Below are 27,006 nucleotides of genomic sequence, written 5' to 3'. Positions count from 1 at the left end.
CATCAAGTAGATAAACTTCTGAGGATAAGACTAAGGTTTTCTTCTCTTCTCATTTGAAAATTCCCTTTGTTTTATAATTTTAGATACTTAAGAATCCAGAGCAGTCTGTATTTAGCATGAAAAGATCTAGCTGGGTTTTCTTTTGTTGAAGAAAAGAAACTCTTGTATAAGACTGATTCATATGTCTGATTAGAATTCTTCATTGCGGCTTGTCACAAGTACTCTGAATGCATCATCCCAGAAACTGCTCAGACAATATAATAATTGCATATGTGTTTTTGTGTAAAGTTGGAGGCTCTTGAAATGCAGCTCATTTTTTTAAGCAGAGCTATTTACACCTTGCTTCAGTTAGAATAAGCAAGAATTATTCCCATCAATCATTAACCAACTTCAGTTTCCACAACAGTAAACGCTCCTCCTGCTATCTGTGGCATCACTTTGTATCTTGTTATAGGGTATCTTGGGGCTGATGTCTCAAGCAAGGCAATTGTCAACAGTTACCACGAGCCAGAAAAACTGAGGAGCAGTAAAATAAAGGGTTTGATTCTTTGAAGGAAATTGAAACATGCAGTCACTCAGGAAAAAAATAGAGTAATTAGAATATGTTAAAAAAACCCCTCCACCCCCAACCCCACACGTCATTTCAAATGACACACAAAATATTTTACTAAGAAGACTTTGCCTTTTCTGCCTTTTTCTTCACCTCTTATTTTTTCACAAACCAACATTTTAAGTAACATTAAATCAATTAATAAGAATGTCAAAGTAATCATTTTCTATCTGCGCATACCAAACACCAACTGAATCACAAAAGACTTAGCTGTCAATCAGCACAGCTAAAACACTAATGGGTATCGTAATGCATAGCATAATCATGTGCTACAGCTGGGTCTTGTGCATGGGCACAAATTGATGGTTAAGTTAATGCTAGATTTCCAGTCTTTCACTGATGTCTTAATTCCTCATGCAGACTGAGGGATAATTACTCTTTTGCATGTCAGCTCATTCCAAAGCTGCCCCGAATTCTGGACGAAACAGAGGGAGAAAAAGGAGGGGGGGCTGTGTGTGCTGTGGCTTCTCTGAAACTGCAAAGGTGCTGAGTTGAAATTGGGCATCCACAATGGAAAAAATATGAACAGAGAATAATTAAAGATGGCATTTTGGGGTTACAACTGTAGAGTGTCTGTTCTAACCAAAATAAAATTAAATTAAAGCTGAAAGAAACAGCTGCACATTAAGCCCTTTTTAATGTTGATGCTAACTGAAGTATGGATTTGAGTGAGTCCTTCCTCAAGGTCCTTGCCTTGTATCACTACCTTATTGTATAATAAAAAGGATTTCTATTTAAAAAAACATAGTGATCACTCATGTATATGTCCTCACTGTACTTTGAGAAGGAAAAAATATTTTTCCCATTGTAAGGCTCTTACAATGATGCCAAAATAGTTAGAAAGGCTCCTTCAAAAATTAATATACAGTCCCCAGAAGCAAAATACCCTCTGTTTTTAAGTGGAGGAATGACTCTACGTGGTATACTTAAATCTGATACTTTAAAAGTAAAGAATTATATTGAAAATCATTTTAACCAAAGCTGTTTTCTCAGACATATTAATTTGCTCCACATATATTAGCTTGTTTATAGAGACCCCTTTCTTTTTCATTTAGTCAGTTAGTACACTTAGATGGTGAAGGACCTTGTCCTGACAGCTTTTCTTATTGGAAATCTGATATCCAGGTTGTTAACAAGAAAAATCTTGTCCAGGAGTTACTTGGTACTGAGTGGTATGTATTTAAATCAGAAGCCATTGCTTTGCAGAGATCTGCATATACTCCCTAAAAGAAATGAAGCAAACACGTTGTCCTGAAAATAAAGAGAACCTTCCTCCTTACTGCAACAACAAGAGAGGAACTTTTAAATTAGATTTATTGATATTGGTGTTTTAGTTGGTATTTTCTATGGTTTTCCCATCTTCCTCGTGTTGGTCATCAGTACTTTTCACAGCACAGTTTCAGGTCTGACTTGGATTTCTCTTTTACTCGATTGGTTGTCCTTGTAATGATGATGAAGAAACACTCGATTTTACCTGCTGTATCAGTTGTGCTTAGATTAGCACTGTGTTTTCAAACCTAGTCTCCTGATCAGCTGCACAACCCATGCTTTGCTGTTACATCAGGGAAAGTTGATTGCATAAATCTGATCCCTTCAGAGGAAAATGTGCTTCAAGTCCTGCAGGGCAAACCCAGCACACTAAAATTACCAAGTGTTCAATCCGCAACACCAGCCACAGCCCAAAGGTGCATAGCTGAAATGGCCATTAGCACCATTTCTGTTGCTCTTTAGATCCAGTCCTGATGAGCTGCAGCTCCTGTTAATGTGACGTGGCTATTTGCTGGCTTGTCATCAGCCTATGCAGACCAGATAGAGCTGCCAAGTGAGAGACAGGAAGATGCTCTTGATCAGTGAACTGCTGATGAACTATCTGGTACACAAGGTGAATGAAAAAGTCATGGCAAAGCGCACATTTTTTCTCACACTATCAAAAGGAATAATAGCAAACAATTATTTCAAATTTATCTTAATTATTCTGTTAAATTCATGGAAGTCATAACGACAATGTTTCTGCTTGGCATTAATGACAGGGTGTGGCCTTTGGATATTTTCAGGAAAGTCAAGTAGACTTTGGATTAAGGTTAAGAGATACTGTCCTTGAAAGTGCTTCTGGACAACTGTCAGTCACATCCTTCCCTGCTCAACATGACTGTGAAATCACTTTGATGATTATTAAGGATGACATTGGCTGAATTTGCTGGGAGAGTAAGACAGTATTTGGATTAAAATAAACTCCAAGGGTTAACCGCCTTAGGCTCTACCCAAAGTACATTTCAGTACATTTGGTACACTGGAAAAAGGAAAATAAGAACAGATTTGTATTAGTTCCTACAATTAAGGAAATGAACATATGTTGGTGGTACAGGTTCAGAGCATACGTGTCACCACATGCCTTGCTGCAGAGTAGTACATGTACTTTACCATTCACAGCTGCTGAAAAGACTACAAGTTTCCTATATTAATTAGTTTTGCAGCAAGTATTTCTGTCCTGGTCACTTCAGGAGAAGAATATACCTACTTACAGAGAGAATAGCCTGTCTCTAAGGTTCACTGACAAATTTTTCTGCATAACCCCTCTGCTTCCTATACCTCCTGTGCAATGCCAAGACTAATAATTAATGAATTATTTTTTAAGGAAGGAAATTTCACTAATGAATGTTAAAGTATTCAGTGCTAATGTGTCACCAAATACATTGTTTTAACAATTTTCTAAAATATTCTGGCTTTGAGGAAAATTATCTTCTTTCCGCTTTGTGTTTTATTTTCCAAGGCATCTAGATTTACATATATTTAAAGACCCACTGAAGCTAAGAAAGAGATGAAGTAATGCAAGGTATTATTTTTTCTGGTTTTGCCTTCTATTGTCTTTGAATTCCATTATTCTATTTCCTAGCAGTGTTCTGGATTTTTTGGCACTCATGAAAATTTTATAAATAAAATAAATAACCTAGTGAAACAATGAAAATTCTCAGTTATGGAACTAAGGTTAGTCTCCTGACAATAGAGGCAGGTAGGCTAGCCCCTACTTTCACTGTGCAAATCCATTTATTTTACATAACAAATGGAATCTTGGTCCTCTCTGCTTGTCTGCCTGTCTCATATTGATATGTAAGGGAGTGCTTATAAGCATTTCTTCAAACATTTTAGAGAAAATAATCTGGGTTAGTATAAAAAACTTTTATAAATTGTGAAGACTAGCCCAGCTGATTTTCGCTGAAGAAATCTAAAACTATTCAAGTGTAGGGATGGAATCTTCAACAGCAGACTGGTAGACAACTGCTAGAGGGGAATGCCAATAGTAAGTTATACACTGGGAATTATGGGGGATTTATATCATAAGTAAAAATTTCAAGGTTAGTGTGATATATTTATTATAAGCTTTGGTTTGTGCCATACTATTATTCTTTTATTATTTGTATTTTATTATTTTCTAACTAAATTCTGAGGGTGATTAGACTTAGGGGATACTTATTTTCGTTGAAGGTGATCAAAATGTCCTAGTCCTCATGTTTCCTTTTCAGTCATTTTTTTCTAAAGTATGTGTTTGCTGCTTGTAAAACCTTTTAGAACCCTTCAGACATCTGATGTTTTACAGAGCTCTCCATTCACACACATCTTAAAAGGGGTGTTGTGGTTTAGGTACAGCTTCCATTCGTGGGATACACAGGAGAAACATGTTACTGAAAGGAATCCAGGTGGACAGCTGCACTTTCATGAGAGAAAGAGGGCTTTGCTATGTAGGACACTTAAGACTCTTGGAAATCTATTATAAGTCCTTTCAACTTCCTGAGCCTCAAGCTGCCATTTTACAGGTAAATGTACTTCAAAGGGACAATGAGGTCAAACATCCCTAGCTAGAAGCTAAAAATCCCTCAGATGTGATTCTGCCACCACTTGCAATTTGCTGTGTGAAATTCAGTGAGTTGTTCGTCTGTGCTTGAAATTATTCATCCTTACCACAGAGATAAGAAAACATACAACTTCCAGATGATGGAAATATTCCAAGACTTAATTAATTGTGCAGTCCTTTCATGAGAAAAATTGCCTTTGCATAAAACTCCAAGACCCTATCCCCACCTGGAATTAGTCAGAGATGCTTACAGGAATATTTTCAAGGTAAATCAAACTAAGAGCAAGCCGCTTCCATTCCAAATAACTAAGCTTTGGCTATTTTTATGTATAGACAAGCAATATAAACATCAGTTTATAATGTTCTATTATTATAAAATGAGCTGCAATCAATTATTTATATTCAGAAATATATATGGTTAAGAAATAGGCATTGAACAGTACTATTGAAAAATCATATTAAGGAAGTTCAGTGATTCCTGATGAGATTCCTGTGATTATACATAAGCTAAGCAGAATTCAGTCTTTTTTCAGAAATGTTAGGTTAAGCAGTGACTGAAGGGTCCTCTGGACATTTGTGTTCGTAACCTACTTGTATACATTGTGCTCTCATTACTAAATATTTTAAACAAAAACTGTTAGTCTGTCTTTAGGTATCTCTTTCAAAGTCCTTTTCCGAGAAAGAGGTGCCAGCAGACTAGGTATCAGGTTTCGGGGTTCCAGGTGTTGAGTTTCGAGGTTCTAGGTATCAGGTTTTGGGGTTTCTAGGTTTGTCTTTTTGGGGTTCTAGGCTCAGCTTTTTTGGGTTCTAGGTGTTTTCCTCATTAAATAATCCAAACCAAAGTCGGTAGTTACATAGGATTCAGATTTCCTTCCTCTCCCTGCCTTTTAGAATAGTAATAAATTTTGGTAAGTGATACAATATGTAAAGTATGGTCTGCCACTCTTGGTCTCCTGAAAGCCTTTTCTGTGATAAATTGAACATTGTATCATGTCTCAGCACAATCAGTTTCACAATCAGCAATGTTTCACTTTATCATTTATCTAATTTTACCATAGTACTTTAGGTCCTAAGATGTTCTGTGATTATTTTTTAATATTAGTAAAGAGTATATTGAGGATTAATTCAATTGAGCTCTCACCTATAGGCACGTTTTGAGACATTGTAATTTCAAACTTGGAAGCTCCCAGAGAATGTCACACATTTTCTGGTCCTGTCCCCTCCACCTTTTAGAAAACTTCTTTTAGAAAGCAGTCATTTACCTGGAGTTTTAAATATATGAAAGAGCCTTGCAAGGATTTTTTTCTAGCTACAAGATTAATTTCTTTTGAAAGTAGTATTGTTCTAGGACAATGTTCTCAAACAGTTTGAGAATGGGAAGAAATACTTTTTTATTTTTTTCTGACTGATTTGAACCCTGATCTTTGAAATGCAAATTCGATTTTATATTTTAGTTGGTAGAGGCAAATTTGGGTTGTTTTATGTTGCATGTGGGAACTCTTTCATGATGAGCCAGCATAATGATCCTATTTGGATACAGTAGAACAGCATAGATGAAACTGGGCTCCAGGGCAAGGAACGAAATGTTGTGATTTGTTCAAGAGGGCTTGATGCTGATCTTCTGCCATCTTCATAATCTGGCAGCTGGCTCTGGCCTGTAAGCCCTCAGAGAGGAGTTGTACCACATACAAGAGGACTCATTTCTTTAGGTTGGTGTGAAGGGAAGGGAAAGGTATAAGATGCATTTGAAAATGTTTTCCCCTCTAAAAGATTTTCCTTAACATTTAAGAGGCAGGAAAAGGGAATCTTTAACTGGTATGAATTATTATGGCTATAATGGCTGATCTTCTCTGGTAAGAATTTAGTGGTTGCAACAAACACTGGGTTGCCGCGGAACAAAGAGCAAGAGTGGTGCAAGAACACAAATGGCAGGGAGAAAACATAAAATCCTTCTCAAAAAATAACTGCAGAGTCCTTTGTGACACAATGTATATACTCAGACCCAGTTTATGTACTGTACTGTATTTTGTCACTTATAATTTTCCTCTGCATTAACCTAGTCAGCCCCTTGGTTCTGGGTGCTGCTAGCAATTATGGTAGCTATTACAGCAACAACAAGAACTTGCAGTCACTATCAGATTAAATATTAGCATTCTCTTCCTCAGAGAGTTTATATTTGCTTTAGATGTCAAGACAAAGACTATCACTGATCTGTGACGTCTTTACAAAGACTCCAGTGGAGACTTTGAATGTCAGTAGACTACACCGGGAGGGACTATAATGAATGTACAACACAGAGCCTTGATTGTTTTAGTTAATCTAAACAGATATGCTGCAGTAACATTTATGTTTTCTCCTTTCTGTCATTGCTGTGTTGAAAGGTAGGACTCAATATCTCCTAAGTACGTAAAAGTACAGCAAGGTTCAATCTCAGCATCAAAGTTGAATTGTCCAATTTCATCACTTGCAGATGAAGGTGTCTCCTGTGTATCATGAAAAGGACTGTCCTTTCGGGAATGTGAGCAGAAAGCAGTAGCTCTGACAGCTCTTTTCATTAGCATTTGCCTGTGGGTAGTGATCAAAAGTGACTAACATGACAGAATGGATATTTTCTGCACCAATTTTTTGGTTTTTAGCACTTCAGGCATTTTGGAATATTTCTTCAAATGTCCTGAAATCTGGACTGCAGTTGCACTAAAGTGAACTCAGCAGTGCAGATGCTGAGGGGATAAATACATATAATTCATGGTTGCTCTGAAGTTGATGATAACATGCTATAAAGTTGAAGATAACAGATAATATTTCCAGGAGACTGTCAGCCTTGAATAAGCAGAACAAGGTATGCTCCAATCTCCTTACTTTCTAGCTAACATTTCTACAGTTAAGAACTTCGCCATGCGGAAATTACTGTCTGGGAAATTTGTATCTACAAGGTTTATACTCATTTTGTATCAGGGAAAGGAAATAAAAATCCTTCATTATCTCTTCCTCTCTCTACACCAGCAAACACAAACAAAGCTCAAAAAAGGAAAAATAAAGAGAAAGAAGGAAAAAGAATGAAAGAAAGAGAATCACCAGTCATTTCCTATATTTTCTTTGAATTTCTTCTTTTCCAACTCTCTGGTCAGGTGTATAATAAAAAAACAATATAAGGGAGTAGTGAAAATTAGGTTATGACCTGATATTAATCATTACAGGGCACAAGCTAGTTTTTCATTTCCAGGATAGTGATGTTGCCTGCTCAGCTGACGTGCTGTATCAGTTATTCTCTTCTGCTTGGCTGCAGAGACTTTGCTGTAGAAAGCTGGCCACCCAAAATATGCTTTAGGGTGAAGAGGTCTGTCTCTTTGTGCCAATTCTGCATATGAAAAGGTATCTGCAGTGTCTGTTTCAGAAGTATGTCTTTCCTCCTAAAAATCCAGCTGTATTTGTCATCATTTTGACAGAAAAGCTGAAATATTTGTCAAATGACAACTCAATATTGATGCTAATTAAAGCATGTTGAGAATATAATTGCAAATTCTCATTACTGTTCCGTTTTATAACATCACATCTGTACATTAAGCTACCAAGGACAAGTTTTTCCAAGGAAATAAAACTTTTTGAAATGCAGACATAATAATGCTAGGGTTCTTACTATCATCCAGGTAGGCACCTGCGTGGACTAAGCCAGCACAACACATAGTAGAGAAAAAGTTTTTCCCTGATAACCTCACTTTACCACTGCATCTTCACAACTCTTCTTCAGTCTGGCTCTTGTGGGTTGATTAGAAGGGGCCATTTCTCTGTTTTACATTGATTTATTCTGTCAGGAAAGAAAAAAAATGTCTTCTGTCCCAGGAAGGTGAAATGGAACTTGGAGAATTTTGCTGTTCCCTTATATTATAAAACATGAATCACCATCGTTTTGCTCAGCTATATTTTCTTTCTGAGCAATTTGTTAGGTTTTTGTTCAGTCCCTTTCAAAAAGTTTTAAAAACTGCTTTCATACCTAGGATATGAAGGATCATAGGAACAACTTTACGAAGGTTTTTCTCTCTAGTGGTATAAAGAAAATTCTTGCCACATTCTTTGTTGAATTGTATTTGGGAGTTATAAATGTAGACAGAACTATGTTTCAAAATTTGGACAAATAGTCATGAGGTTTAATCATGAGTAATATTAATAGGTTAATAGTAGGTTTTTTTGTTATTCATAAAAAGCAGAAATACTATGGATTTGTCTGGTCAGCCATGTTTTGTTAGTTCCAGACAGCAAATGTGCAGTCAACTTCTCTTTTACATTTCCATTGATATGTAGGACATTGATAGTGTGAATATTAATGGGTGGAGGATTTTTATTTTGTATCTGCCATGACTTCTTGGGAGACACCTAGAATCCTTGAATATAAGCTTATCAGAAAAAAATAATTGAATTCCAAATATTTTTATAATACCTAATATTTACTAAGATAGAAATCTGTCTTCACAAAATGAAACTCAGCATAGCATGGTTAATTCATGACCAACACAGATTCTATTACAAAGACCAATTGGTCTAGTAAGATTCAGTTAATGAGTATAAATTATTTGTTTGCTAAAATAAGTGAAAGAGTATTTTCAGAAGGATTAATTTCTCAATCTCACTGAAAACCTTGGTAAATCACTTACCCAGAGAACAGCAGTTTCAATCCATGACTGTTCTGGAAATAATCTATAACTATGATGCACTATTTGTCTCGACAAAGGGAGATTCTTAGTGAGGAAATGTTACTGTAGATATTCTGGATATTATATACCAATTTTCTATTATTTAGGCAGTAATTTATGTCTGTCTTAAAATTTCATTTCTATATTGGCTTTCAAATATAAATGCATACAAGAATTTTATGAAAGTAATATATTTGTGACATAAAACTTCTCTGAAAAGTGATTCAAAAATCTTTTGCAGATTACATCATCCTGGCATTTTTGTTGAGCATTTCATCACATATCCTCTCTTTCTAAAAAAGACTTCTGTGTCTGTAACAGTAACCAATCAGTAAATAATGAAAAATAGGAAAGAAAGAAAGCTTTGATAAAGTAAGAGTTGTTGAGGGGAAAAATTATTTTCAAATAATATTTGTTCTGTAAAAAGGGAAGGGAAGTTTCCAGCACTTCTTTTACCAAATTTCTCTTACTGTGCAAACTGATCTGATTTTCATGATTTTTCCTGGGAGGCCAATCTAAGTGGTGATTAAAGATGCACAATTACTTATTATTGCCCTAAGCAACAGGTTCTACATACCGAATATTGGTACTTTAAAAAAAAATCTTCTATTCCTAAGCTTTTCTACCTTTCTGATGACTTTGGGTACTAAGACTTCTTCCAGTGCTATTAGTGAATATGTAGAACCAGGTCTCAGATGTTTAGCAAGCTGCATTCTACCACTTTGTCCAGGTACATTTTGGGTGAAGTAACAAGCCAGAGTTGCTGTTATGAAACAAGATGGCTTAATAAAAGTAATGAGTGAAGGTCCAGAATATTTCACAATAAAGTTAAACACATTTATTATGATAGTTCCGGTAGAGATGAACAATATTTGGCATCAATTTTCATGCCACTACCAAATTACATGCTAACCACCATTAACCAGCAGCATGCTTCAACCTTTTCTTCATGATCAGACATAAATCTATAGTTTTGTATCTATATCAATGTTTGTTTTTCTTATTTCCATTTTTTGAAGCATTGCCTTGCACATTTTTCTGTTCCTCATTTGTACATGGGTATGTTAAAAATCTACCAACTATTCAGTTTTTTTAAAGTACTCATCATTTTTCTGACTGAAACATTGATGACATTGAATTCTAACATTTGTGTTGTTAACTACATTGAAAATGACAATGAGGTTCCTACCTGAGAAAATGAGTGATGATCCTTTATTTCAGTATTTTTGCCAGACCTTTGCATCTTACTTTAAACCAGACCAGCTGTAAGTTGTTGGATCATATAATTTTAGTTGAAATACAGTAGAGGAAAATGAACCAATATACATGCCCCTTTTCAGATGAATATCTCAGCAATATACTCTATGTAGGTAGCAATTGTGATGAGAGTAGCAAGTTCTGACTTCCATGTACTCAGAATTCTTCAAGGAACAATTGAGGTGAACATTCTTTCAGAACTCTATCACACAACCACTATTGTTAGTTAGGGTTGCTTTAAATACTAATACATCCTAATTTTAAATTACAGTTAAATTATGTTAGTGGAAAAATAAGGCTAGAGTTGTACTCACTATTCAACATTGTACTGATCCCGGGCATGCATTTTTCAACAAAGGGTGTATATTTTTTTCTCTAATTAGAAAAAATACCAAGCAGTCCAGAAAATTCATACTTTAAGTTTTAGAAAGCTCAGACAAAAGGCAAAAACCCATTGACCAAAATCTACCAAGAACAAAAACTGTGATGTTAGAAAACTGTTGTACAATTATTTTCATTTGGTTCTGCATTTCCTATCTCTTGGGAAATCTTCTAGAAGCTGAATTTTTTCAGCTTCTATTACATCTTAAAAATTAGGATAAAAAGACTACCATTAATTCCTTGCAAATTGGAACATGTCCCTACTGTGTTCCTGTAAATAATAGTAGGTTTTCAAATTAATCCTGTCCAGGCTGGGAGGTGTACTCCAATAATGTGTCAGATTTATTATTTTGTGCTGGCCATTATCCAGACTATTAGGGGGTGGGGGGAGGCAGGAGAGGGGAAGGAAGTTATGGGGGACCAGGAAAGGAGTAATTTGCTAAATGCATATTTATGCCTTTGCAGGAAAGATCAAATAAATTGGGATGGGTGCACTGATATGTAATGCAGAGAAAAAAACAAAATTATGGAAGCTTACGTTATTAGTAATGCTGAGTAAATCATACAGGGTATATATGTTTAGAAATTGAACCTTAAAGAAACATCAGAAAAGATGGGAGTTTTCTTTGACAAACCCTTTTCTAATGACTTCACTTTGTAGTTACATGGCTATTATGAAATAATGACAATATTTTCATCAGGTTTTAGTAGCTGGAACTAAGTTGCAGCCAACATTCTGAATGTGTTTTTTCCACAACCTGGTACTTTATATTTTAGAACTTTTAGTTTAAACCAGAAAAAAACAGAATAAGCTTATATATAAACTTCTATTTGTTATGTACTTAATGTGGAACAGACTTTCTGAATTGCATTCTTACATTTGATGTTTATTCAATGAAATGTTTATTTTGCCAAAACATGAGGTCTCTCTCTGACTCATAACATCTTTTAGAACACAAGATGACAAAACATATTTCACTCTAGTTTTTTCAGTAGCCATCATGATCTATGCGATCAAATGCAAGTACTTGAAAGGTTGTACAACAGAATAAAGGTGAGGCTAATACTTAATGTAATCTGACTCTTTTCTTGAAGAGTCTGCATGAGCTATCAGACAGCTGAAGCACAGAAAGCGGAGGTAACATTTCATTGTGAACAGTTAGCCTTTCATTTCTAATTTTATTCCATGAAGTAAGTTTCCATTATTGATATAAAAGACATTAAATCATCATATTAAGGACCAGTTTAATTATACCCTGAGAAAGAACTTGAGAAAATGGCTTGCATGTTCTCTCTGTATGGAAAGTTAAATTCTGTATGTTTCAGAAAGCCAACTTTATCTGATGGATGGTTCTCTAAACAGAGAATATTAACAAGCAAACCCACTCATAAAGCAGTTGAACTTTGATGGGAAACCTATCTGAGATTTAGTACTGTGCCTCTTAATACTGGTGCTCCAGTATTCTGATGCTCAGCTTAAAAAGTGAATAGGCTTTTCAGAAATACCTGTGGAAAAGGCCAAATCTTGATTTTAGTGGTTTTACTGACATAGGTCATGATAGTCTTATGGCCAGAGAAATATGCACGTCTCAGGATTGTCCAGAACATTTTTATAAAACTCACGGGATTTGAAAAAGAGAGTAGTCTTTCGACTACCTTATATTTTGCTTGATACCCCTTTCCTAAAAGATTATTTCTTCTGGTTTAGGATATCATCTTTAATGCACAGTATTTGATTATCTCATCTGTTTCTAGACAGATAAAAATATCTTAGTAGATCTGTGCTCATTATCACTTGATATCAGACATGTTTGATGAACAGCACTGATGCTCATTCTTTGCTCACCTTTTCACCTTTTTGACAAACTTGCAATGTACAGAGCTTACAGCATAAGCTCTGATGCTTACATTTAACACCATTTTACTTCAGTGAAGCCCCCTAGCAATAATTTGGCATTCTGGACTTCAGGTAGCTATTTCAAAATGTGGTTTACATGCTGTAAAAACTGCAGAGGTGTGATTTGTTAAGCTATTTCTGATCAGTCTTGAAAGAGTTGCCATTAAAAGAAATATCTGAGGAAATCACAGCCATTGTGTCATACTGTGTATGACATTAACAGTCTCATTAACAGCATATATGGAATCCATGCATATGTATCTTATCTCATGGAAGAAAACAGATAATTCTGAAATTAGTAATTCTTTTGTAATCATACTTCATTTAAGATATTTAATGAAAATAACCTACTTGATAAAGAGGTTCAATGACGTATGGCCAGACCAGAATCTCTGCAGGGTACTGCCTAAGCACCCTGAAATACTTGTGTGTGTTCACCACATGGACAAGCAGACTAAGAGTATCTATATCCTTAAATATTAATATTTATTATTTGTATGCACACACTCTTGGGATTTTTGTGTGATTTCTAGAATTACATTTTCCAGATTACTTCATTTTCTAGATAAGAAAAAACATAAAATGATGGTAAACAGAATGTCACTGTCAATTATTTGTGTCAATCACATCTTCATGGAAACCTAGCAGGAAGATTCAGGAGGGCACATAACATGGTCTATCAGTTCTAACCATTTCTAATTTTTATCCTCTCCCTTAAATTTGCATTGTAATTTACATTCTCTTTCAACTCAGAGGTTCCTTTTCCTTTTGAATGGATATCACTAAAAGGTAATAAAGAATATGTAAATCTGCTGTGCTGTTTTGTCCTAGGCTCTTGGAGTGTAGAATAAATCTAATTGTTATTACTCTTAAGAGTTGTACTGAAAACATTTGCAATGTTTACTTCAGCTAAAGAAAGTTGACATGACTTATGTAAATTAGTTAAGAGAATGTTCTGTACAGCTCCTCCATAATATCTGTATTGCTAGCTCCCCTTCTAGACCTCATTTCACATGTATAAAATTTAATCAAAGTTCTGCAGATTAAAAATTAGGCATGGATGAATCTCCTCCAAATACAAGTTTCTAAAAGTTTTTCTCAAAGTAATTCTCAGTGAATTGAACCAATGTCCTTTTCTCAATTTTTTCTCTGGGAGTTTTTTGCATTCCTCTCTAAATTGTCTTAATTGCCTTGAAATTATCATGCGCTCATCAGAAGCCTCTAAAACGAACAGGCAAAAGGGTCTGTAAATGCTGATCTGTTCTCAGTTTTTGCAACTCCACTACTGCATCATTTAGAAAATACTGTGCAAAGCTGCTAACAGGGATGTGGATCTGATGTTACAAAGAGGTTCATCTCAATGCAACACATTAAGATGAGCTCTAATTACGATCAACTTTGAGGGCAAATTTCTCAAGGGGACTTGGTTATTAACTGGATCTCTGCAGGTTTGCTTCCAACTTTCAGCTATTTCTGATGGTTGTATAATGTCCATGTAGCTGCTAAGTTTAATATTCAGATGCTGTTTAATATTCAGTGTTTAAGTTTCTGTCAGTAGATTCCTACTTTCCTTCTACCAGCTATGCATTTACATGCCTGGAAATATTTAACTTTAGATGCTATTGGGAATGTTGTACTACATCAAATAAGTGTTTTAGGAGCTTTGGGTTTTGGACCCCAGACTGGAATCCAGAAGCCTGGTGTTCTGTTTGTCCAGATGTTTAAACTGGCATTTTTCCCTTCTGCCCTGAGTTGCCCCGACTTGATTTCTGTTCAGGATTGGCAGTCTAAGGGCAATGCAGTATGTCCTTAAACTGAAATACACTATCAGCAGGCTACAGTGTGGGACACCTACTGCGGATTCTCTTCGCAATAAAAGATAAGCACGTTTCAATGTTCCTTTCTCTTTCCCCTTCATTTACCTTCCCTTTCCCCTTCTAGCTCTTGAAGGGATACAATACCCAGGCAAACCACTTCAGCTGTGTTCCGTGAAACCATTTGCAAAAGAGTAGTGAATTCCTTCTTATTGCAAAATACTGATATGGATATGGAGTCATGAAGACACTAACTAGCAGACTTTGGTCATGCCATTCTCTAGAAAGCAGGCAGGGCTGTATTGCAGCACCTTTCCACTCCAGAATAAGCTTTCTGACAAGGTAATTAAAGAGATGAGGGAAGCAGCTTTATGCTGGACCAAGGAATACTTTGCAGAAATACACCATAACAGTAGAAAGTTGATTAGCTGATCTCAGTTTCTTTTCCAGTTTTCCTCTGCTGTTTTCCATCTGAAGTACACTAGATACTATGGAACAGTTGCTATGGAACAATAGCAAACAAAATGACAACAACAGAGTCATTTACATGGGCCTAAGCACCTGATGTCCACTGGTGCAGTAAAAAGACAATTTATTTAATGATTAGGAGTATACAATATGTATTTGGGAAACACAGAACAGGAGATGATAGAATAAAATGCAAATATGTCAAGGGTCCTAGTTTTCACCTTGTAAAGGAAAACAAGTAATGATCAATTCATATTAGAAAAATATAAAATAAACAGGAGACAGTATTGTCCTGTTTCCACAGGTCAGTATTGTCCTGTTTCCACAGAAATAGTGCAAATATTTCCTCTGGGAAGAAGGTATTTACTTTTGCCAACTTGCTGTGTCAAAATGCTTTGCTTTTGGTAAACTCTCAGTGCCATGTTTTTCCCAGGAGCTTGCCTCATGGTGTTAAAAGTACTAGTACTTCCACAGACAGATCTACACTGGTATGTTGCTTTCAGTTGGAGACAGCCTTGGTATATTCTTAATGCTATTTGGAAATATAAATGGTGAAAAAAAGAAAAGTTACTTCCCAAAACACCTATACAAGGATTCTACCAATAATTCTTACTGGATTTGACTGCATCATTTGCCCGTTTAAGAATTTTCCTTTCATAAATCATAACATTCTATTTATTGATAAACACATTGAAATGATGCTGAAATATAAAGAATCGTTGACCAGAATGTTATGGTAGGTCACATAATAACTCTACCAGATATGTGGTCCAGAGCTTTTTGAACATTTAAAAACTATTTTCTAAGTGTATGTTAGTAGGGTGTCTCAGTTATAGCTTACATATGTTTTTGCATGTAATCTCTAAATTTAAAAATGTTGGCTGTTGCTCAGGTTTATTTCTGCATGGAGTTTATTGTCCACATTTTTTGTTTCTATGCTCTTTTAAGAATGAGATGATTAAATTTTTATGAATCTTGAGTTGTCTAATAGGTCATGTACAAAAAAAAAGTTATGATTTAATTTCCAGCTTAAAAAATGGGTAAGAATTAGAGGATAATAAATTTTCTCTACAATAAATTATTAAAAAACATATTAAAAATTATTATAAATACAGTTCTAAAATCTATGCGCTAATCATTTAATATAAAGGGGCCAAGTAGAGTTTAGCACAAAGTTCCACTGAAAAATTAATTTTTGGAGGAATTAATTGTAGATTCATAGGACATAAAATACCAGACTTAGTATGTAGGATGACGTTTCTATTTGTGAAAGAACCTCCAGATGTAAATTCATTATGTCCTGTTAAGGAAAAATTGCGGGCCTTGTCATTTTTATGATGAACTTTGACTTCATAACTGTTTTCAGAATTTGAGCAATTAGCACAGTGAACTTTCGTCTTTGCTTCAGTTGGATAACACACATTTGAAATAGCAACTTATTTGCATTTCATTTGAAAGGTTACCATTTGATGACCCAGCAAATGACACAGGTCTGCTTTCCAAACTGTTGATCTCTTTCAAGTACATTAGCTTCAGATGTTCATCCATCTGTAGATTGTATTCAGCTTATTTACATTGCTGGTTTTATGAGAGGGAGGGTAAGGATATATGTGGTCTTATGCCATATGAATTAGAGAGAATGCTAAAATAAAGAATGCTTTTAAAGAATTATTAAACTTGCTAATATTATGGAATACTAAAACGAATATAAACCCATAAGACTGCATTTTAGACTACATATTTTATACAACAATTATAGTACATACTTTGATCTGAAGTCACATAAAGATTTTGATTTAATTTAGTCCTCCATTTAATGTACTCTAAGTTCTTTTTCTTTAAGCACATGTATTTAAAAAATCACTTTTCACTTTACTGGCTATGTAAGTTTTTCTGTCAGTTTTTCCTTGTTTTTGTCTGTTGTTTTCATCATAGCCACTACTGTTTCATCTCTCACCTATCAATATCTCATCTTTTCCATATGTCTTAAATGGAATTTCCAATACCTTGCTTCCACTATGCCTGATTATATTCTGTATTGTTATGAGTGAAGTCCAAGACTGCTAATCCTCACTCTCTGGAAGATCACCTTTAGGCAGAAAGACCAGTGTCAACTTAATCATCATCTGATCAGATGGTCTACAATTAACAACTTTTTCTGTAGGATACCTAAGGCTTATCAAACTGTTGGGAGTCCCTGCCAGGCCATTGCATTATTTAGAGAATAATTCTCTATTGGGATTGCATTAAAAATTGTAGACTGAAAAATCTTTGCATTAGGACAATTTTCATTTACATCTTCTGTAGTACTGGACAGGTGGTCATTTAATAAATTATAAGAATGCATGAGAACACAGCAAACATTTGTTGTAACCCAAACTGAGTAAAGCTTCATGTGAAAAGTAGCTGCTCTGACTGCAGCAGGAAAAGAACATAAGATGTCCTCCAGTGCTCAAAGATCAGCTAGAAAAATTACTTCAGATCTTAGCACTGGAAGCTCAGGTAAGCAAATTCCAAGGAGAAGAAGGATATTCTGTGACAGAACCTTGGATTCAGACTGAATGAAAGGAAGGAAAAACCCAGTTTCTGCAACATGTTGAACCACTCAGTAGGTATTTGAGATAATTCATTTTATATGGCTCTTTATGTGGACTATTAAACGTTTTCCTTTTATATCCAGTTTTCCAAAATTCTTAGATGCATGTCATTTTATTAATGGATGGTGAAAAGCATTAGTCATTTTTTTTACAGAACCTAGTATGATTGTTGAAAAATACATTTTACCTTTTAAAGAAAATACCTTTCAGGACAGATTTTTTTTTTTTTGAGGGAGGGGAAAAGGTAAAGTTAACATATGGTGTCATTTCATGTTTAGATGGACTTTGAGTGACTTTAGTCTTTAACATATGTAGGGGCATTAAAAGTAATATATATTTCCAAGTTAGTGAAGCAAAGTTCAGGTTTCAGTTACCATCTGGATCATTTCTTTGTTTCATGTCTTCCTTAGAGGATACACCAAGCTTCCTCAGTGTTCCTGTCCCTAAGATCTGCAGACAGTTTGTCCCTGGTGAGCTATATCCAGTGCATGAACTCCTTGTATAGCAAAAGATGTTCTTATATTTTGCATTTATTTTTTATCTTGCCAGATATTCTGTTACTATTTTCATCAAGTGCTCAGATTTCAGCTGCTGAGAGAGATGTGCTAAAGGTTACAAAGCAATTGAAAAGCTGACAGTTGATTAGGACATCTTGTAAAATCAACTATTCTGCTGTTTGCTGTGCTATACAGCAGAATTTTATATTGTTAGTCTAGGATATCATCAGATAAGAAAATCTTCAACTAATTTGTTGATACTGAAGATTTCACATCTGCTACAGAATATTACACCATCAACAGAACACATTCTTACAACTATTAGCAATAAAAAAACACTACTGTGTTCCTTATGTGGCAGCTCTTATCTGTGCCATGTCACAGATAACATGACATGTAATTCACTTTTACTGTGTTGCTCAATGGTGCTTTACCGGAATCTCCTGTGTTCTTCTCCAGATCTTGAATTGCCTTTTAAATGCCAAGTACAGTGCAAGTAAATATACATGTACAGATAATGTGTAAAAGTACTGCAAGTAACCATTAACTATGGCATATTAATTTATAGCTGTCAATATTTTCCTGTGTGAATTCCTTGATCCTTGCTGGATCAAGAGAACGAAAATTCTTTTTAGCTCTAAATTCTGTACTCTAACAGTGACTCCATGTAGGAGGCTTTTATGTGTAATGCACTGACAGAGAATGATCTGCTGCAAAACACAGCTGTGCTCATTAGTGATAACGTTTTCAAAACAATGTTCCCAACAACAAAGTTGCTCAACAGATCTGAGTTGCAGTTTACCAGAAACCCTACATTTAGCTTTAGTGTCCTTTGTTTCCTAGATCATTATTTTCTGCAACGATTATGGGATTCATTCTCAAAGAAAGCTCTTCACTCCATGTTTAATTACCCCAGTCTGTATTTTGATATTTAAGGCAATCGGCTTCAGCAACTCTTCTAGGAATGAAGAATTGATCTAGATGTAAAACCAAAGGGGTAAGTTCTTTGGTTCCTAGGTTATTGCTAGAGTGTTTCCATCTTCATCTGAAGCAGGAATCTGTTTCAAAGAGGTTGCTTTTGGCCTCATCTGCTCTTGAGGCCTTGATATCTTCCATATTTCATATGATTAGATAAAGATATATATCAAAAGAGCGAGATTGGCTACTAGTGCATTTCTGGTAAATCCAAAAGTGAATGAGGAAGGACAGAAAAAATGGGAAGAAAATGTGAATAAAGGTAGTCTAAAAATGTTCCTTTTTCTTAGATTCAAAACCTTTCTCTAAATGATAGTAGTATTATTCAGTTTCCTTCTAGAAGGATCGATGAGAGAACAGAATATACTATAAAAATTGTAAGCATGGTGAAATAGTACCAGTAAACCCTATATTAATAGCCACAAGCACATACCATAATGCTGGAATGACCAAGATGGGAAAGAACATGAAGAGATTGTTAAAATAGATCATGATTCAAAAGATAAAAACTAATTTTAACAATACCTTAATTCCATTTTGAATAAATATTTCTTTCTGTGTGTAAGATGTCTTTAAATGGAACAGAAACCAGGGTAGTTACAGAAGAACAATTTAGAGGCTCAGACTTCTACATCCCATTTAATATTGAATTCTAGACTTTCAAAGATATTTATACCTCAAAGATAGTATCTCTTCCTATTGCAGCCTTTGGTCCTATCAAAAGTAATAAAAATGTAAATAAGTGAACAGTGCTATCATAATTTCCAGTTAGGGGCTTTGTAAGCCAAGAAAATCAAAATTAGATTGAATAACTAGTTGAAATCTTTGAATCTTCCTGTCTCAACTGCAAGGAAAAAAAGCCCAAAATATTAAGGTGGTCCCACCTGTTTTTTTTGTGGTGATGAATTTTTCCTTTTTAATATTAAATGAGTATGTAAAACCAAATTAATTCCTCGACTCAACATTTATTTGCTATATAAAGCTTCAGCAATAATGTGTTTTCCTCTTTCATTCTACTTGAGTTGATTGAAAAGTTTTACATATTTACCAAGCTCACACTTTGCCTGAGTTAATGAATTATGCAATTAACCATGAATGCAATTTCCTTCATTTTACAGTAATAGCTTTAACTGTGAAGTGCGATGCTATATAGAGAAATCTCATTCATAAATTATAGAACACATTAGACAATTTCTTATGTGGGTGGGTATTCCTGGGCAAACATCTCAGATGAATATGGTAATTTGTCTAATAAACTATTTCTGGGCAATTTTTATGCAAGGGTAGCATTCCTTAGGTACCATATTTTCAGAGGCATTTTCATCAGGTTAAGTATGAGCAGGAAACCAATGCTATATTTATATGTACATTGGAAATATTCTACTAAATTATCTTTTCCTTCCTTATGGTAGGTTTATAAATATATATGGACACAAAGAAAGTGGCAGAGTATGATATCAGTAGGTACTTAGCTCTTATAATTCTACTGTGAATCATTTAGTGTAGTTATCCTCAATGATGCTCAGATTATTATGCTGGCAGTACTAAATTCTTTGTGTTTTAAGGTAAGAACTTAATGGGAAGGAAGTCACAATTTTTTTTATTTTGTTACTGAACAATTCTAATGAAGTAATACAATCAGAAATCATTAGTATTTTACTTCCCATTACATTTAGTTTGAAACCAGTCTGTGATCCCTAAAAAATTAATTGCTCTGGGCACACTGTTTACACCAAGGAAATAGAAAGACAGGCTCATGAAGAACTCAAGAGAGCAGGGAGCTAAGCCATCATGTAACATTATGGAAAATCTTATCTTTCATGTCTCTTTTTTTCTTTTTGCAAACTTTGTAACAAAATGTTCCCGTGTTAATTGTGGCCAGCCAACTTTCTTATCTGTACCTGGCTTCCATTTACTCAGAGTCAGTGTATAATTTATAGTTTAGACTTCAATGGTTTACCTAATTTACCAAGTTGCACTTGAGATTATTATCTACAGCAGGCTTCTCTTTGTATCAAAGTGCTCATACACTCACATCGTAGATTCTATTTTGACTGATCTAGTAGGTCTTTATATATTTTTTGTGATTATTTGGTTAGAAGTGGTTATAATAAATTTAGAAAAATGGACACACTTTTTTTGTTGTGCTTGGAATGGCCAAACAGCCATTTCAGAGGTGCTCCTGAGATTAGCTGTAATGTTGGGAACAGTCATCTCAAAACAATCTAGTCTTTCATCACCTGGTGTGAGTACAGTCCAGCCTGCTATTCATCTGCCTGTTTGCTCTGGGAATCTCCTGCCTCTCTGAGGAACTGGGGACTGGACACCCTTGGCACAGTTCAGAAGCCTAAACAGAGACATTTGGTGTCATTTAGGATGCTCAGGACAGCCAAAAAGTCTGCAGAGTAGTCAGGCAGAGGAGTAGTGGAGACCTGCATGTTTCCAGGTGTCTCACATGACCTTACTTATATATCAGGGGATACTTGAGTCCAAACATCATCTCTTCGCGAAATACTCAGCAGGAATTTGTGACACAGTGAACTAAAGGGCAGCTAAATGGACAAATTGGGAAGGGACTCTGCAAGATGGTCTTTTCTAAGTCCTAGCAACTATGGATGTCCATTTGGAGGCTGTCCCACTGTTTACTTCACCCATATTGGAATCCTTGGTTATTTAGAAAACTTGTTCCAACTGACATTTCTTTTCCCCAGGCTTCAAACCTCATTTTAATATTGGCCATTATGTTTTGAGTTATTTTGCCTTTGTAGCATACAAATTGAGCTACAAGTACAAAATTTGCATTGGAAAGAAATAAACTTTTGGTTATAGTTTTTATGTAAGTAATTTCTGAAAATTCCACCTTGTTTGTTTGTTTTCTCTTAACAATATCTTGCTTTAATAATGAAGTAGCAGTTTCCAGTGAATTTTCTAGTAATTTTTCGTTTATTATTTAATGGCTTGAGGCAAGACTGAAAGCAGTAGCCATTCTTCCAAAGCAGGGAGCTGCAGTAATGATAAGTCTCTTTGGTATTATTTATGCTATGAACCATTTTCAAAATTTTATGATGCAGACATGCAAGCACTAAAACATCCAGATATTTTAAGAAATTATATATATACACATACACACACATATATATAACAACCTTTTGTAAAGTCCTAATGCTTTCCAGCCTGTATCTGAAAACCATTGTGTAACTATTTCATGATTTTTCAAACCTTAGTACATGCTTGTCTTCCTTGAGCATTAGGTATTTTTCAGGCACTAGATGACTGTAGCAGGAGCCATTTTATTACTTTACCCTTTTGCTTGAGGATGAATGCATGGCATGTACCCCTCTTTGTTTTCCCATAACCATTAGCATTGCTCCCTCTTTCCTCTTGTCTAATTTCAATGTCCAGATGGTTTATTTTAGTTTTTAACTTTTATGCATGCCGGACTGACTAAACACTGATTTCTAAAACATTCAGATTTCCAAAATCTAAAGATAGCACCCTGCATTGTGAAGATCATTCTTAGACATGCTCTTTTTTCTTTGCTTGTCTTTGCAAATTCTCTCCTCTGTGCTTATGCAATGTGGTTTTTAGAAATGTATCAGAAGTTATTAGAAAAAAACAGCCAGGTGAAACTGAAATTAACTGCTGAAGACTTTAATGCTTCTAACATAGCTGATACCAGTGTAAGGTGTATTCACTTCTTGTTGGATTCTGATGGAACCCAGTTTCCTAATACTAGCAGGTTTGAGCCTTATGAGTATTCAGTCAGTCTGGACTATGCCTAATTTAGGTTTAGATGATAGATTGAGAGAAACAGCATGCTGCTGGAAGTGATTTGAACACCGTCAGCAGGGCTTGGTTGGTTACCTGTCCCTTCATGTTATACTCAGACTTGCAGTAGTTTTCCAGAAATTAATTATTAGACTCCCAGTAAACTTCCAACAAAGTACTGCAGGGAACAAGCTACCATGTGATGGTATATTTTAATTCAACTTACTTTTATGATCATATATGATAGCTGAGTTAGTGTTCCCAGCGTAGAGATAGTTTTTAAATTAAAGTAAGTTGATTAACAGGATGTTAATGTTCAATACTCCTGGGACAGAAAAATATGCACTGAATTACTGAATAACTGTAGATGAGTAACTGTCATATTTAGTAAAAGTTGTAACATATCAAAGATTTTTTTTTCCACAATATTGTAAAGCCTCTCACATCTGCTGCCATGCAATGTTGACACCAGCTATCAAGAGTGGTAAAAAAAAACACTTGTTAAAGAGCAAATGTGACCAAAGGAGATTGCCAAAACAGTGAAACTTTTAACATAGTGAGAAAAGGAAGTCATTGTAGAGCAAATATATGTTGGGGAAATAGTGGCATACTTGAACATATTCTGCTATTCCCCTATGTTACAATTGTGACACATCTCTCTAAGCAGGATTCAGTGAGGCAGGTGACAACACAGAGAAAAAGACACTCAGAGATCAATGAGAAGAATGGATGAGCCTGAGAACTGGATGTGGTGAGAGTTTTAAAATTTTGATAGCTTAGAAACTTCATCCCTTAGAAGTCAACTGTTGTGTTAATCTGAGAAGATTAACTCAACAGTTAATCTTGTACGCCCTGGGCAAAAGAAATCAGTATGCTCAAACAAAGCAACCTAATGTAAAGACAGCTAGCAGAAGCAGTGCTAGAAAGATCTACAGAGAAACCTTACCAGTCCTGTGTTCTCAGTCAAGAGACAGAAGTAATCTGAAATAGGAGAAATAAGAAATTAAGGAATTATAAATGCAGAGGATGGAAAAGTACCCCTCTGTTGTAGTCTGACCCATACCAATGTAGTGCATAGGGACACCACTTGAATTCTAGAAGTTTATGGAAGTGTTAGTGAAGGACCTTGTAACAGGTAATGATGACATTAACATAAATTAACTCGGTAGCTAAAAAAAATGTAAATTGTTCTCATCGAATAATAGGAAATTACTTATGAATGCCATAAAACTGTGAATCTAATTGACAAAGGGGCTCAGCAAAAGTGTGTGGAATGCTTTCATGTTATAAAAAAACTCAAAGAAACACGTTAGAATGTTTCTCTCTGAATTTTAACTTTAATGATTGTTACTGGTATTAATTGTTATTATGGATGATTAATGCAGTTTTTGGTAGGGAATAATAAGTGTATGCAAGATTTCATAGCAGGAAAAATGGCTTGGGATCTGTAAAACAGTTGGAAATCCAAGTCCTTGCTCTTTCCTCTATATACCAGAAAGCAATCCTGGGGGTGTAAGATGGAGAAGAGATTTGACTTTCAGATTGCATTGTCATGAAAAAAGGCTACTCAATACCCAATCCTTCATTCCAGCTTGTTTTAATAGAAAAAAATGAATTTTTGTTTTGATATTATTCTATGAGATTTGTTCCAATCCAAAATTTTAAAAATAATTTAATTTTCAGAAGTTGTCAGAATATAGAAGAGTCATTTTGATTATTATTGCTGCACACCAGGACTCAAAGTACCACAACTTGCAGTCGGGGTCTAGAGGGAATCTGTGTGACTTACCTCTGTACAGCTCCCTCTCCCTTGCTATGCTTTGGAAGAAAACTGCTGAAACAGTTTGGATTCCTTCTAAAACTATAGTCAGTGCACCCTGGGGACAGCCTGCTCTCAGAAAGCAGAACATTAATTATGCTGTGCAGAAAACATGCATTCAAGAAGCCACAGAAGTGAAAAGAAAAGTGGGCTGGAGGAGGAAGACTCAGTTACCTAGCTAGTTTTATAGCAAGGATGGTAGAAATCCTAAAATACTTTAAAGCAGTACAGAAACAAGTACAGTGGATTCTGTAGAAGTGGTCTGTGAAGCAGACTGGTCCTTTAGCGCTGCAACAGCTAACAGTGAAGAAAACACGAAAGAAAACCACCCAAATTAACTTCCAGGAACTGTACAGAAGTAAGATGCAGACAATAGTGAACAGTAGCACCATAACCTCCACACAGGCCTTCTACTGAAAGGGTCAGCAAGGTATTAGAATGGCACACTAAAATGGTGACACCTCAGCCATGATTTCTCTGTTAGAATAATTCTTAGAAATAGGTCATGCATCAAATAGTACCATTTCCTTAAGCTTATAATTTCAATATTTATGAGCTGATTTGAATCCCAAATCAAAAAAGAAGTGCGTTTGTGCAGCTGTAGAAAACAACTTATCTGATGCATAACTAATTGCCTACAAAGGTTCAGCTGATTTCCTTGCCTATCCTTCCCCTTCCGCTTCATTCCCTATGCATATAAGTTGGTAGCAAAGTTTCTAAAATATAAGTAAGTTTCATAAATTCTGCTAAATGCTCACAAATCATTTTCACTTTGAAGAAACACTGAGATATGGAAAAACACAAAATCAGTGTGAGATAGCTGTTTTAAAGTTCTTTTCTTGTTCCAAGAACCATGACTTTTGTTTATATTCTGCAGCAGGTCATCTCAGGTCTTGTTCTTTTCTGCATGCTTTTGGCTTTTTCAGTTCAGGAGGAGCAATGTTTGTGCTTAGCTGTTTCATTTTTTTGTTGTTTTTGCTTTTCCCCGTTGTGTAGCTTTAGCTGGTCCTTCTATCTTTAAAATATTCCAATGTTTCTTGTTGTATATTTTTCATCTTCTAGGTACATCTTTTAGAAAACATGATTGTATCCCTGTGCAAAACACAGGTTCTGTTGCTGCTTGGTAAGTGGAAACAGTTCTGCTGGAGATCCTGAATGAGGAAAAATGGCAGCTCTAAATCATGAATTTTTTTTATTTCAAAGAGTAGGATTTTAAACTCAGGTATTTTGAATATGAAGTTACATGTGGTATGATTTCACCAGTATTGTTGCTTTCAAAAAGCTTCAAATTAAAAAGCCACTGCAATGGTTTTCTCTTAACCAGAAATATTTTGTTCCACCATGTGGTGGAAGACAAGAAAAGGTTTTATGGGGACTTTGGCAGTGATCCATGGCAATTTTCTCACCTTCTATATTGAGGAAAATAATTATTTAAGATAATTGAATGGATGGATGACAAATATTTCACTGTATGAAATTTCTGTAGATAAAATTCCTGAGAGATTTTCTGGGGGTTGTGCTTTTGTTTGTGGTTTAGTTTTTTTGTTGTTGGTTGGTTGGTTTTTAATTTAAGGATTCAAATGAACTTATATCAGTTTCAAACATCTTTAGGAAGGTAGGACTAAAGAACAGGGGGAAAGGAAACTGTTTTAGTATATTTTGCAATCTACCTCTTAGAGACTTTGAATTGTGAAGGGAAAGATGTTGCTGACCTTGAGGGAGCAGAAACCAAAATAGTCCTGTCCCTGGTAGCTCCCTGTAAAGAGAGCTACCCTGTCAAAACAGCAAAGAAGTGCCACCAAAACAGACACACTTAATACAAGTGTCAAAGAGTTATTAAGGGGTATTCAATATTTTTTGTGAGGTAGATCTGACTGTGGAAAAAAAATATCATGATTGCCCAAGAAGTTCACATCCCTTGAGTTTGGTGTTTCTGGGACTCTGGATTGCTTTGCTGAGGAAGGTATTTCTCACTTTCTCCTGGAGCAATTTCAATCCATGTTTACAGGTTCATGCCAGAGGAAAGACTTGCTATTTTTATTTAATATATTGGCACTCTGTATTCAGACCCAGGTTGTTCTGCAACAACAGATTTTCAGACATTAACGGAGCCGCCGTGATACCCATCCAACCAACTTATTACACCACCCCAAAAGCTCTGCAGTATTTCTGCAATGAATGTTAATTTTTTTGGAGCTTGATAAACTTATTCCTAAAATCCTGCTGACTATGTTAGAGATTCAGCACTTTGATTTATGCCTTGACATTTCTGTCAAAGCATAAACCCTCAAACACAAAAACACAGAACCAATTATTGTTGATTCACTCATTTACAGATATTACTTTCTTATAATTTGATCCTTGGCAACTTTTAAAATAATAGCA

This window comes from Pseudopodoces humilis, chromosome 6, assembly GCF_049639895.1.
Source record: "Pseudopodoces humilis isolate 2021_Gansu_Grassland_sample_001 chromosome 6, ASM4963989v1, whole genome shotgun sequence".
Classification (NCBI taxonomy): Eukaryota; Metazoa; Chordata; class Aves; order Passeriformes; family Paridae; genus Pseudopodoces; species Pseudopodoces humilis.
Note: the sequence above shows the minus strand (reverse complement) of the source record.